Source organism: Lynx canadensis, chromosome A3, assembly GCF_007474595.2.
Source record: "Lynx canadensis isolate LIC74 chromosome A3, mLynCan4.pri.v2, whole genome shotgun sequence".
NCBI classification, from domain to species: domain Eukaryota; kingdom Metazoa; phylum Chordata; class Mammalia; order Carnivora; family Felidae; genus Lynx; species Lynx canadensis.
The window spans coordinates 134,829,171-134,843,059 of NC_044305.1; positions in this window are offsets into that span (position 1 = coordinate 134,829,171).

Genomic DNA, 13,889 nt, shown 5'->3' on the forward strand with positions numbered 1-13,889 from the left:
ACATTAGTTCTGCCACATTAAACAATTCTATACTATTTGAATATTTTCACTTTAAAATATGTCCGGGGGTAATAAAGCCGAAGAAACACATTTACAAATGAAAACAGTCTAGTCTATGCTGATTCTTCCCTGGGACCATTTGAGCAGTCCTCCCCCAACGTTGCTTTCTCGAGGAAGGAAGTGCTAACATTTTGTGCAACATTAATAAAATCCTGGAGGCTTTTTAAAAAAAACAGAAAATGGGATTCTGTGTCCAAGAAACATTCTACTAATAGTACAAAAATTATAAGCCAGGGCAGCTATAAGTTAAACAAAAGTTACTTTCTGTATTTTTTTTCTTTTGCTTATATGTGACATGTTTGGCCACAGAGCTAACTCAAAGTACATTTTCAATTTTATTTTATTTTATTTTTATCCTTGGCTACTAACCCATCTTTTAATGACTTACCTTGAAAACAATATATTAGTTTCTGCTCCATTCACCTCACAGAGTTAGATGAAATAAAGCATATGAGAGTGATTTATAAACTTGGAAGAACCGTATACACATTAACTACTTTTTTAATACGAGCAATCAATCATTAATCACTGCGTGTCTACTATGTAGAAGTTGTACATGCTAGTTAGAAATACAAAGACTTAAAAATCCTGGTCTCTGCTCTTAAGTAATGTGCGGTTGTTTTGAAGAAACCAAGGACAGAAATGGTAAACTATCAGCAACACAGTCCACAGTAGGGAGCCTTGGTGGCCTGGCCGCACCGGAAGAACACAGAGGGTGGGGGCGTTGAATGCCGATTCAAGGAAGTAGAATCAGAACACCTGGTCTTGAAACATAAATGAAATATAGAAAGTGTTTAGTTTTGGAATATGGAAGCTAAGATGGTTCTGAGATTCTAGACCACTGGTGCCTTCTACACCCTGTTCAATCTCCTGTCCTCTAGTGCGAAGGGACCTCTGATTATTGAAGGGGCATCACTTCTGTGATTAGGTTCTGTCATAGGACAAAGATGAAGTGATCCATATGTAATGAAAGCCCCAAGCAGTTAGGACCTTAATCAAATTTGATTCTCCCTGGTGGGCCTGACCTAATCAGGGAAAGCCCTTGTAAAGGGGGCTGGACCCCGCGCGAAGAGACAGACTGTCTCCGGCTGGCCTCAAAGAAGTAAGCAACCACGAGTCCTGTGGGCACCAGGGAATGAGCTCTGAGGGATCTCGGGAGCAGATCTTTTCCCAGGCAAGCATCGGATGAGAAAGCGGCCTGGCCCCCCTGGGGGGGTACAGCATCGTGAGGCCTGGAGCGCCAGACCCAGCTTAGCTCTAGCTGGATTTCTGAGCCACAGAAATAATAAATGCCGGTGACTAACTCCGTGGTAATTTGCTATGCGGCAGTAGCAAACCAATACAGCCACTCTTGCCCAAGAGTCCGCAACTTAGACATGTCCTCGAACTACTCTTTTGGGCTTTACAAGCCAGCACTCTCTCCGGAACACCTTCATCATATGAGCTGCTCAGAGGCAGGTAGAAAGGGGTTTCTGTCAGATCCCACAGGCGGTGAGTGTCCTCCCCTAGGAGAGGCTGGGGCCGCATGTCCAGAGAAGAGACCTTGGAGCGTCACACGGTGTGTGGACCACGATCCTTATACTCTCGTGCCCGCGGCATCTCATTAGGGCCCCAAAGAACAAGACGAGAAATCATCCGGTTCTCCTTGCTTAGATCACGCTGGTGGTTCCTTTTCCATGATAAATTAGTAATAACTCTCAGGCACATTTGGCAAGCCGAAGAAAAATGGATTTTTTACAATGCATTGAATAAACATCTTCCGCTTGAATATCTCCTACACTTCACTGGCTTCAATACAGTGCAAGTTTATTGACGTACGTACTGCGAGCTACGTCTGAATGATTGCTTCATCTATTCTGCTATGCTACATTACATCGTGTTCCTTTTCCACTTCCATAGCCCAAAGACTTATTGGAATCAGTTGTTTCAGACTCATAAAATAAACATGACTTAGAAAAAAAAAAAGATTATCGTACTAAGAATTCCACCAGTCTTTGGAAACTACATCCTTGATTATTTGTTGAAATTCATTTCATTTTTCTATCATTATCCCAGTGCCTGTGAAGTCCTACCACAGAGTATAAACGTACAATCTGCTCAGCGAGGCAGTCTGTAATAAGCTAGCATGAAATGGTTTCGGTGTTACGGTTTGTTGACTTTTTTTTTTTTTTAAAGAAACTAGCACCCGTAAAGCAGAAAGTTTGTTGGAAAGTGTGAATTCTAAAATGAGCCTTTTTCTAAAACGACTCCCTCTAAAATTTAATTAAACGGCCCTGTCTTTATCAATAGACCATGTACATTCCATGGAGTAGATATTTGTAACAAGAAGATTTAGGAGTCTGTAGAAGCGGCAGCATGGAGGAGAATATGCACAGAAACCAGAGGCTGCAATCTATGCCTGGGAGGTCCTCCATCCGTCCTTCCAGACCCGCCTTCCACTCTCCCTACTCGCGATGCACCCCTGGGGATGGGCTCCTTCGCCTTCAGCTTTCCAGCTGAGTTTGGCAATCGGGAGGCACCTGGGCAGGATAGGAGGGTGGGGTGGACGGGGAGGTGGGGGCAACACATACATTCTGCTCCTTTCCTGGCGGATCCTGGCAGGTTCCCCCAAACTTCCTCTACCCAGGCCACTGCTCTCCTCACGGGCTTTTCCACATGGCCCTCTCTGTCGTTTTAGGTCCCTCTCTGGGGGGGTCCCACTTCACCTCGCTTTGCTTTCCCTAAACACTGCCCCCGTCGTTGTCAGTTGTCAACTGTCCCTTCGTAAACTCTCTTCCATGTCACATTTGATTATCCCAACTGTTTTTTGCAGGGGCCCACGATCACACAGCTGTGATTCATTTGGAATCCCCTGTATGTGCGTCCTCTTCTCCCCTCTTCTAAAAATAAGGGGTGGGGCGCCTGGGTGGCTCAGTCGGTTAAGCGTCCGACTTGGGCTCAGGTCACCATCTCGCGGTCCGTGGGTTCGAGTCCCGCGTCGGGCTCTGTGCCGACAGCTCGGAGCCTGGGCCCTGCTTCGGATTCTGTGTCTCCCTCTCTCTCTGCCCCTCCCCGGTTCATGCTCTGTCCCTCTCTGTCTCAAAAAAGATAAACATTAAAAAATTTGTTAAAAATAAAGGGTAAATATTTCTGCTCAGATTGCCTCATGAGCCTATTAGAAGACTAGAACGTGACACTAGGTGGCTAAATTCAAAGTTTAACACTTGTATTCCACACATGTACATTTGTGCGAGACACCGGAAAGCCCCTGTGTAGGAACACAAAAGTAGATTAGACGTGATCTCTGCAGCTGGCCGCTGTAAGTGAGACCAGGGGGCACACAAGTTCAGTCAGCTCAGATCCCACTGGGGCGGGGGGGGGGGGGGGGGGGGGGGGGGGGGGGGGGGTGGAGCTTCCAGCAGAAGGTGGTACCAACGTTTGCGGGGGGTCTGCATGCAGGAATGGACTGGCCTGGACTAACCCAGGATGAGAGAGAACGGAGAGCAGGGAGAGCAGGGACAGGGGACGCTGACAAGCCTGGTTGTTACTAATGAGGCCCAAAGTGTTCAAGGCCCTTCCATATTTGCCCGGTATCAAACTGTGGGCCACTTTCCTAACAGGACCGTGATCTAGGTCAGCGGTCGGTTCTCCGAGTGTGGCCCCGGGGCCAGAAGTGTTGGCGTCGCTGAGAATCGCTTACAAGTATGAACCCTCAGCCCCACCCAGACCAGCTGAGACAGAAACTCTGGGGGTGGCGCCCACCAGGCGATCGCCATGGAGCCCATGGTGAAGAACCAAGGCTGCTGTGTGAGGTCAGCTGCAGGTGGGCAGCGGAGGAACCTGGGATCCAGGTGGGGTTCCGGGAAGTGCGCTTGGCCACAAAAGACCCTGAGTTAGAAAGTTGTCCTGCTTCTGCCCCAAACTCCATCCATGACTGAGGCCGACCCCCCTTTCTAATTTTTTTAATGTTTATTTATTTTTGAGAGAGGGAGAGAGACAGAGCACGAGCAGGGGAGGGGCAGAGAAAGAAGGAGACAGAGAATCCGAAGCAGGCTCCAGACTCCGAGCTGTCAGCACAGAGCCTAATGCGGGGCTCGAACCCACGAACCGTGAGATCATGACCTGAGCCGAAGTCGGATGCTTAACCGACTGAGCCACCCAGGCGCCCCTTTCTAAATTTTTACACATAGCACGGGGAACTTGAATTCTTTCGTCTGTAAAGTCTCTCCCATGTATTTTTGTCTCCTACGAATAACGGGGAGGTGTTAAAGATAGAGATCTACGCTCAGAAGACCTCAGTGTGGACCCAACCTGCTACTTCCTGATCCTGTGACCCTAAGGCCTCATCGCCTTCCTTGGCCTCAGCTTCCTTCTCTAAACTGAGAGTAACACCATCCACCTTGCAGCCTCACTGGGAGGACAGATACTACCACTGAAATGTGAAAGCCAGCTTGCTTCTCTCTTCGTTCTGTTTCCCTGCTGAGGTCTGCATGCATGGTCTTGTAGACACGCTCTCCAACTGCTTAAACTAGGTGAGATTTCTATGACACGTTGTCATGGTCACACACAGCCACCACCCCGTCCCCCGACCCCCAGAGCTGGGTTGTCACTTCGCCATTTGGCGGATTACTTGGTTGATGTCGGCTCACCTATGAGATAAGGAGCGCCATGATGGAAACGCCATGACTTCTTTCCATCCGTTGCATGTTTAGTGACAACAGCATGGCTTGAATATTTCTTGAATCAATGCGTGAGGAGTCCTTCAAAGCAAGTTCCCAGCTTTTTAACTGATCAGGCCCACAGGAAACCAAGGGCTGTAATGAAACAGTTCCTACACCTTTACAAACATCTCTGAGCACCTAGAACGAATGAGGCAGTGTTCTAAGTCACTTTCCTCGTGGGATTGTTCACCGGGAAGACATTTGAAGGTGAGAGCCTTGCTCTTTAAACGCTGCCTCAGCCAGCCAAGCTCTCTGCCGTAATTTATCCTGTTGCCCCGAGTTTTATCCTCAAGTCTCCATCTCCAAGCCACCTGAGGCACCTTGCTGAGCTCTGACTTTAACTCGGGCATCCTCACATCTGCACCGCCACCTGTCCCGCTGCGGGTTTACTGCTTCTCTGGTCCTAAATCCTGAGGCTGTCTTGCTTTGGACCTCTCTCTGTTTTCTTCTCGGCTGCTATGGAATGTTCTCATTTATTCTCTCTCTCTTTCTCTTTCTCTCTCTCTCATATTTACATATATAAATATCAATATCAATATATATCATATATCAATCTATATTGATGTATCTTATGTATCAATATACATTATCTGTCTTTATCGGTAAGAATTGGCCATGTCCATGTTTCTTTCTTTTTTTTTAATGTTTTTTTTTTTAATGTTTACTTATTTTTTGAGACAGAGAGAGACAGAGCATGAATGGGGGAGGGGCAGAGAGAGAGGGAGACACAGAATCTGAAACAGGCTCCAGGCTCCGAGCTGTCAGCACAGAGCCCGACGCAGGGCTCGAACTCACGGACCGCGAGATCATGACCTGAGCTGAAGTCGGACGCTTAACCGACTGAGCCACTCAGGAGCCCCTCCATGTTTCTTTCTCAATACATGTTATCTATCTACCGGTCTATCTGTATCAGTAAGAATGGGCTAGGTCAGTGTTTCCGTTTTTGACTTCTGAGAGCAGACAAGGGTGGGTTCCCAGCAGCATGTCTATATGTTGAGAGACGCCTGCCACCAAACTACTTGGGCACATGTTAGCAATTAGCCAAAGGCATTTGGATCCTTCAGTCAAAATGCCAAATACACTGCGATCGGCTGTCCCGTGTGTGAAAAAGCAGCGTGGGACGTGGAACTGCAAGAATGACCGGGCAGTTCCAATGCTGCCCCCGGTGACAGGCTCTGGCACCCCCCCAGGGAAATGTCCAAATGCCAACCGGTGCAGAGGGCGCAGAGATGTTGGAGGCTTGGGGGTGTTAAACCGCAGCGAGGTCCTCCCAGGGTGACCCATGACCACCCGGGGGCCTGCTCTGAATGTAAGCCCGCCCCCCTGCAGACTGGGGCCAGCCCAGCCTCTAACACTAGTGAAGACCTCCAAGACTTCCAGATGATTCTGATGTGTGGTCAAGTGCACAAGCCCCTGGCCCAGGGCACTATCTGCTACCCAATACTCTGTCACCGAGGATGAGGAGCACGCCTGTTAAGCTCACCGTTCACCCTGAGGTGACAGTAAGCCTCTTCTGGTGTTGATCTCGTGGTGGTCACCCACCACACCAAAGGGTTGTATGGAAAGCAGGGATGGGAGGGATGCGGTCCACAAATGACTCAAGGCATGTATCCTCTGTAGGAGGTCTCTCTGGGTCCCTCTGTGTTGTCACAGCTGGTCCCCAATTTTCGTTCTCACTGCTTCAGCGTTTGCTCGTGGATGGGAGAGGGGCTTAGACAGGGAATCACACAGAAGTCACGGTACAGCCGTCTACAGATTACAAAGCTCCCAGCATTCAGACCTCCAGGACCTCATATGCCCCTCACAGCCTTGGGAGGTGGGGGGAACAGTTTTCGTGGCTCCTTTTCTGCTCCACCGGCTGTCCTGATCTATGCAAGAGTCAAGGTGAAGTCCTGCTGCTGTCAGAACCCCCTACCCCCCACACCAGGCTGACCGCTTCTAAGAAACAGCAGTCTTGGGCCTGGGACCGCTGACACCAGGGGACAGAGCAGAAAGAAGTACGTTTTCCTCCAGCATCAGGTGCCTGGGCCCCAAAGCCATCGAGAGGCGGCCGTCACCCCACTAGCATACCCACCCACCGCCACCTCTGAACAAGTCCCTCCCCTGATCCCCCCGCCGGGAACTTCAGCCTGGAGACTGACAGAGCACATCAGGCGGGTGCAGGTGTAAAGGTGGCCGTCCGACGACCGTTGTGCGGCCGTGGGCAATGCATGTGGCCACCTGCGCCCCAGGCTGCTCACCTGTGAAACGGAGACCTGGGTGTCCAGCTCAGAGGGCGAGCGAGAAGAGTAAATGACGGAAAGGGCCTGAGGACAACCGTGCCACTGTAGCAGGGGCTCCCGAGTGTCACCCCACCCCTCCTTCAAACCTCACCTGGCCGCTGCACAAACACGGTACGAACTGGCCAACTCACTTCCAAATGTTTTCTCTCTTGCCGCAAGCAGCCGATTCTAACCGAATGAGTGTGGCCTCTGTGTCTTCATCTGCCTGTTTGTTTGCTACCAATCTGCCCATCCTAACATCTATCTCTGAAGTATGGACTCAGCGTCTACGTGCTTCCGAGGAACCCTGAGGGGAAAGGACCCGGGTGAAAAATCTCCTCTCGCACCCTGCCCTTCGACATTTCCCTTTTCCCCTCAGGATTCATCCTCCAGGCCGCACCTTGTGAGTTCCCCAGACAGAATCATGGCGATTTTTTCTGCACTCAGCAATTTAAGCCACTTAATGGACACAGACTTTAGCACCACCAACTTTTTTTTTTTTTAAGGCATTTACATGTGTATATCTTTTTATAATTAAAAAAATTTTTTTAATGTTTATTCATATTTGACAGAGACAGACAGAGACAGAGTGTGAGCAGGGGAGGGGCAGAGAGAGAGGGAGAAAGAATCCGAAGCAGGCTCCAGGCTCTGCGCTGCCCACACGGAGCCTGACGCGGGGCTTGAACTCAGGAACCGTGAGATCATGACCTGAGCTTAAAGTTAGATACTTGATGGACTGAGCCACCCAGGCGCCCCTACATGGGTATATCTTTAATTACACCTATCCATGTACATCTTTCTTCCCCTCTAGAATCCAATAAACTTCTCTCTCCCCCTCCCCCTTCACACAGCATCTAACACAACGTTTTGCAGTTAGTAGGCTCTTAATTTGTCATTATTCTATTGATTACAAAATCAAGAAATGGGACTCTCCTCCTCCCATGAAAAAAAACAAGGACATTCAGGTTGAAAAGGAGTAAGTATAAACCTGTTCACTCTCCTAAACTGGTTGTTCTTATTGTCTAAGGCTTGCTTCCAATTGTTGCCTATAATTCATCACCACACCTTCAACTTATTGTATATGTTTAGCTTCACTTGAGGTCCGAAAGTACTACATTTTCCTTAAATGCACCGACGGATCCAGAAGTTGCAATGATTATTACTTCAAACCTGAAAGTTGGAGCCGTTTCAAGACACCCCACATGCCCGCACCTCTGTCCCCCCGTGCTCCTTAAAGCCCTGAAATGAAGTGGTCATACCGTTTGGTCATTTTAATCAGTGTTCATTGGACCCGTAAATGGAAGACAGATAATCGCCGAACATTTGGGGAGTACTAAGTTTGATTTGCTTGAAACTAACAAATGGAGACCTTCTACTGAGTGAAAACAGGGTAAGCCCCCGTGACTCCAGAACAATTCCTGGTCGGAACATTTCTCCGGGCGGGAACTTTGACGGGCAGCCACACCTCAGCTTTGTCTGCTACAAGCGGTCCCTTCATGTCCACAGCATTTTTCTCCTGAGGCTGGGCACCACAGATGCCATAACTTAGGATGGGCCTTAGGTTTTGCATCCCTCAGTCCCTACCCACGTGCCAGGCCGGCAGAAACGTGTGCAGTGTCTGAAGGGCCACCGTGAATTTGCACACTGGTTTTGACATCGTATGTACAGTATTTTTGCCTCTGTTGATCTGATGAGCGCTTACGTGGTCCTTAAGATGCTGGGCAGAGGTAGACCCTTCAGGAAGCCTCCCACACCCACCAACCCACCCCAGCCTGACTCAGGCCACCCTTCCCCCTGCCTCCCCTGTCTGTCGGGATCGGCACACCGCATATCCGTGTCTATTCAACTGGGCGATGAATTCCATGAAGGCAGAGAGTGAAGACTCTCATCATTTTATCCCTGGTGACTTTTTAATGATTTTTCTCATTTAAAACGATTTTATTTGATGGACAAATAAAAGGGATTTCAAACTCCCAACTGGTGATGTTGAAATGGCCATTTCTAACATGGATAGAAGAGACCAGATGTTTGATCGAAGATAACTTTTTGTCGTCCTTTGTTTGCGGTCGTGGTCCTCGCATGTGAGAGATCCATCTGGCCCTGGATCCTAAGGAAAGGAGGGTGATCTCTGAAGCTAGCCTTCCACTTACACAAGCAAGCTGACAAGACATGATTGAGGGATTTCTCAGCTGCCTGTTCAGTGCCCTGAAAATCTCCCCTCTCCCCTGCCATTTCTCCCCTGTCATTATATCTTCAGTGCCTGGTATGAAATTCCCTGCACGAGTTGCTTTCTTGATTGAGAAGTCATCTAGAATACCAGTGTTTTTAAAGGGGGGGGGAGGGGTGGTAGGAAATATGAGCATTTTGGTCAACAGGAAGAGGACAGTTTTCAAGAGCTCCCTTACTCCCAACTGCAAGGATGGGGGTTCCCAAAATTGCCCCCAGTTTTGACAATTCACTGGGAGGACTCACAGAACTCACTGAAAGCTGTTATACTCAATTGCGGTTTATTAAAGGAAAAGGATACAGATCAAAATCAACCAAAGGAAGAAACGCAGAGGGCAGAATCTGAGAAGGTTTCAGAAGCAAAGCCCATGGAGTCGGGACATGTCACCCCCTGGCCCGGAGGCATGATGGCACATGGGGAGAGTTGTCAACCAGAGAGGCAGCCCCATGGTTCAGACTTGTGGAGCTTCACTGAGTAGGCATGAATGACTGCCCACAAGGTCGATCTCAGCTCCCAGGTCTCCTGAAACTCCGTGAGCCAAAGCCCTACCCTACATCACATGGTCCTTCTTCCTGTGTGTCTAGCTCCCATCTCAAGAGTATCTGGCAGAGCTGGCCCACCCTCAGGCCAGGCTCTGCCCAAAACGACAGTCCTATCAAACACAACCAAAACAACCTCCCAGAAGCCACAGGCCTTGTCTTTAGGCAAGGCCACATTCTTTATTCTACCAGAAACGTTGCAGGACCCCATAGTTAGAGAGTTCAAGGAAGATTTGACACAGCCCAGAGAACATAAAGTGGCAGCAATATCGGATACTGTCGCATTCAGTGGCCGACAGACTAAAGCGTGAGTTTCAGGTCAGCCAGTTACTAACGGCAAGATTCTAGACTGTCACTTCATGGCTTTGAACCTCAGTCTCCTCATCTGTGAAACGGAGGACACGGTTGTACATCAGATGGTGGGCGGGGGGGATGGGGGGCGCTGGGGCACCTGACTCTTGCTTTTGGCTCAGGTCGTGATCTCACAGTTCGTGGGATCGAGCCCCGCATCGGGTTCTGTGCTGGCAGTGGGGAGCCTGCTTGGGAGGCTCTCTCTCTCCCTCTCTCTCCGCCCCTCCCCTACTCACACATTCTCTCTTTCAAAATAAATAAACAAAAACTTGTTTTTAAAAAAATTGGGGGATTAACTTAGAAACTGATTTTTAAGCATCTGATATAGTCCCTGGCTTCAAGCAGGTGGCCAGTAAATGACTTTTTTCTCCCATTTCTGTCTTTCTCTGCTTCCTACTCCTCACTAACGAGGGGGTCTACCGAAGCAGGAGAATGGTTATAACAGGAGAGATTCTTTTTTGTTAAACACACAGGCGCACGCACGTATACACATATATACTTAAAAAAAAATCCACCCTTCAGTTCTATGTTAGCGATTTCAACAGCTGTGAGTCAAAAGGAACTATCACAAGGGTGTGTTTCCATGGCAACTGCCATGGTTACAGAGGAGGAGAAAAGAGAACGAGAGACAGACTTCTTGTCCACTCTCCTCCCATGGCGTCCACCCAGGGTCACTCCACGCCTCCTTCCAGACTAGCAACCTGCTTCTTTCGCCGAAGTGATTCTTGAGTGACGGCGCTGGGTCACTTGCATGACGACCGCAGAAGGCTCTGGTCTCCCAGGCCTGTTCTCTCCCCGTAGACAAGCAACAATACAATGAATCACTTCAAATGGTGATTGTTTCATCACTGAATCACAGGATGTGGATATCCAGCTACCCAAAAATGCCTTTAAAGGTGGTGGGGAGTGGGGAAAATGAGAAGGATGTGGTAGGGAGGCTGGGGGAGGCGCTCTTGATGAGCCGGAGGGATGATTCAACTGCCTTTTAGGGCTCATCCCACCCTGAGTCCAGAATAATCATCTCAGGCATGCGTCTGTGACATTAGTAGGGTAAATTCAATAGCCTACATGAAGAAACAGACATTACTTCCCAGGAGTCAAGAACTCGTGAAGGAGGCACAAAATAGAACTATCGAACTAAGAGCTTTAGATACATAGTAAAGCATCGATTTAAAAAAATATATATTTTAAGTCTATAAAGGAAGTCAGGACATGGTGCAGATCAGAGAAATGTCTGAGGAGGCAACAGTCAGCGAAGTGTCCCCTGGGTTAGAAGGTCCTCGTCCTCAGCTACGCCAAGGTCCCGACACTTCATGCCGCATCTGGAGACTCGTGATCTGACCTCTACTTACCCTTGTTGAGGGCTGCATGCTTCCTCTTGCCTCTTTGCCTCCGCAGGTAATTGTGGTTCTGTCTCAAGTGGACGACCATCAGCCACACCCCTGCCACCTTCCGCCTCACGGGTGGCACGTCCTCTCGAGTGACGGCTCGAGCATCTCCTCGTGTGTAGGGCCACCCTCCTTCCCAGCTAGTCTTGGGGCACCCGTCTCGGCACAGGTGTCCTCAGCCTCCTTCCCCAGCCTCTGGGGAGTCCACCGCCACCGGCAGCGGCCCCAGGGTCGCCTCTTCCCGGAGCCTGCCCGGATTTTCCAGCTAGTCCGTCTCTCAGGCTGCCCCTCTCTCGGAGCACGCGACGCTGCCCACCGTGCGGATTCGTTTATTCGGGGGCCTTAACTCCGCCGCCGGGCTGTGATGCTTAAGAATTATACAGACACTTGCTCTATTCTTGCGTGCCTGCCGTGCCTGGCATCTCCTAAGACAATCGTGGGTCAAAGTAGCAATTCTGGAAGAATATATGTGGACCGAGTATTTGTTTTACCAAAGAGGACACACTTCACAGCTATCTCTAGAGAGGATGTTTATTTCCGTTGTTCCCTCATTGTATCAGTTTCCTATGGCCGCTGTAACAAAATTCCACGGACCGGCGGGCTTAAAACCACAGACATGTCCTCTGGCACAGTGCAGGAGGCCAGAAGTCCGCAGTCACTGTGTCTGCAGGGTCCTGCTCTCTCTCTGAGGCCCCTGAAGGGCGCATCCTTGTCCTTTCCAGCTTCTGGGGGGTGGGGGGGACACAATGTGACCCACAGCCCTCCTCACTCCCCTTGCACGGACAGGAGGCTGTACCTGCTTGTGGGGTCTGTGTCACTTGAAGCCTTAGTCTTTCAGGATCAGGGTCCTTTTCTTTGGTGCCTTATTTTCATCCCCTTGTTGTTTTGTTACTTTCAAGATGTACTTTAAATGTCATCAGCACGTGGTTCCGATGGCCTCCCGGCCCTTCAGATGGGCAAGGTGAGGACGAGGAGAGCAGGCAGGAGCAAGCACACGCACGTGCACACGGCTCTGGAAGGAGCAGGGATGTCTCCAGAGCATACGGAAAGCCGGGACACGCAGAGCTGCCCCGGGAGCCGGGATGCGGCAAAGAGCTTCTCAGGGCTCCGGTGTGCAGGGGAGGGGACGGAAGTAACCAGCAAGTCCCTTGCCTGGGGAGAACCACCAGTGAGAAGAAGCAACTGTCAAGTGACAGGAGTAAACAGGACACACGTTTGGGTTTGCAAACCGGACAGGTTGTGGCTACAGATGACAAAAGAAAAGAAGAGGAAGAAGAAGGAGGAGGAGGAGGAAAGAAGAGGAGGGAGGAGGAGGAAAGAAGAGGAGGAGGGGGAGGAGGAGGGGAGGAAAAGGAGGGGGAGGAGGAGGAGGGGGAGGAGGAGGGGAGGAGGAGGGGGAGGAGGAGGGGGAGGAGGGGAAGGAGGAGGGGGAGGAGGAGGAGGGGGAGGGGGAGGAGGAGGAAAGAAGAGGAGGAGGGGGAGGAGGAGGGGGAGGAAAAGGAGGGGGAGGAGGAGGAGGGGGAGGAGGGAGAGGGGGAGGGGGAGGACGTGGAAGGGGAGGAGGGGGAGGAGGGGGAGGAGGTGGAAGGGGAGGAGGGGGAGGAGGGGGAGGAGTTGGAAGGGGAGGAGGGGAGGAGGGGGAGGAGGTGGAAGGGGAGGAGGGGGAGGAGGGGGAGGAGTTGGAAGGGGAGGAGGGGAGGAGGGGGAGGAGGAGGAGGAAAGAAGAGGAGGAGGAGGGGGAGGAGGTGGAAGGGGAGGAGGAGGAGGGGGAGGAAGAGGGGGGAGGAGGGGGATGGGGAGGACGTAGAAGGGGAGGAGGGGGAGGAGGTGGAAGGGGAGGAGGGGAGGAGGGGGAGGAGGAGGAGGAAAGAAGAGGAGGAGGAGGGGGAGGAGGTGGAAGGGGAGGAGGAGGAGGGGGAGGAAGAGGGGGGAGGAGGGGGAGGGGGAGGAGAAAAGGAGCCATGAAGGCCAACAGTGATCTTATTCGGTCTGGTCTGGACACTTACAAAGTTTTCTTCAATCGTCACTCCCTCCTGGGACTCCAGCCGCAGGGAGTGGAGGGGCAGACTCAGCAGGGAGACCTGGGAAGCCAAGAGCTGGTGGGTGGGGAGCTCCCCCTGGGCCCGGGGCAGCTGGGGCTCTAAGCGGGGCGGGCGTTCTTGCCTCCTTTTCCGCGGGGCTCCGGCGACAGGCTCTCAGGCGCACGGCTTGGGTTTCTTCCCCTCCGGGCATGAGTGCTTTGAGCGCCAGTGACCAGACGGCTGTGCTGCGCGAGGCCGGTCTGGTCCCTTGGTCAGTCACCGCCTTGGGAACAGGTGGCCCAAGGCTGCTTGGGCCGCCCCCCCCCCCCCCGGCACCGTAGG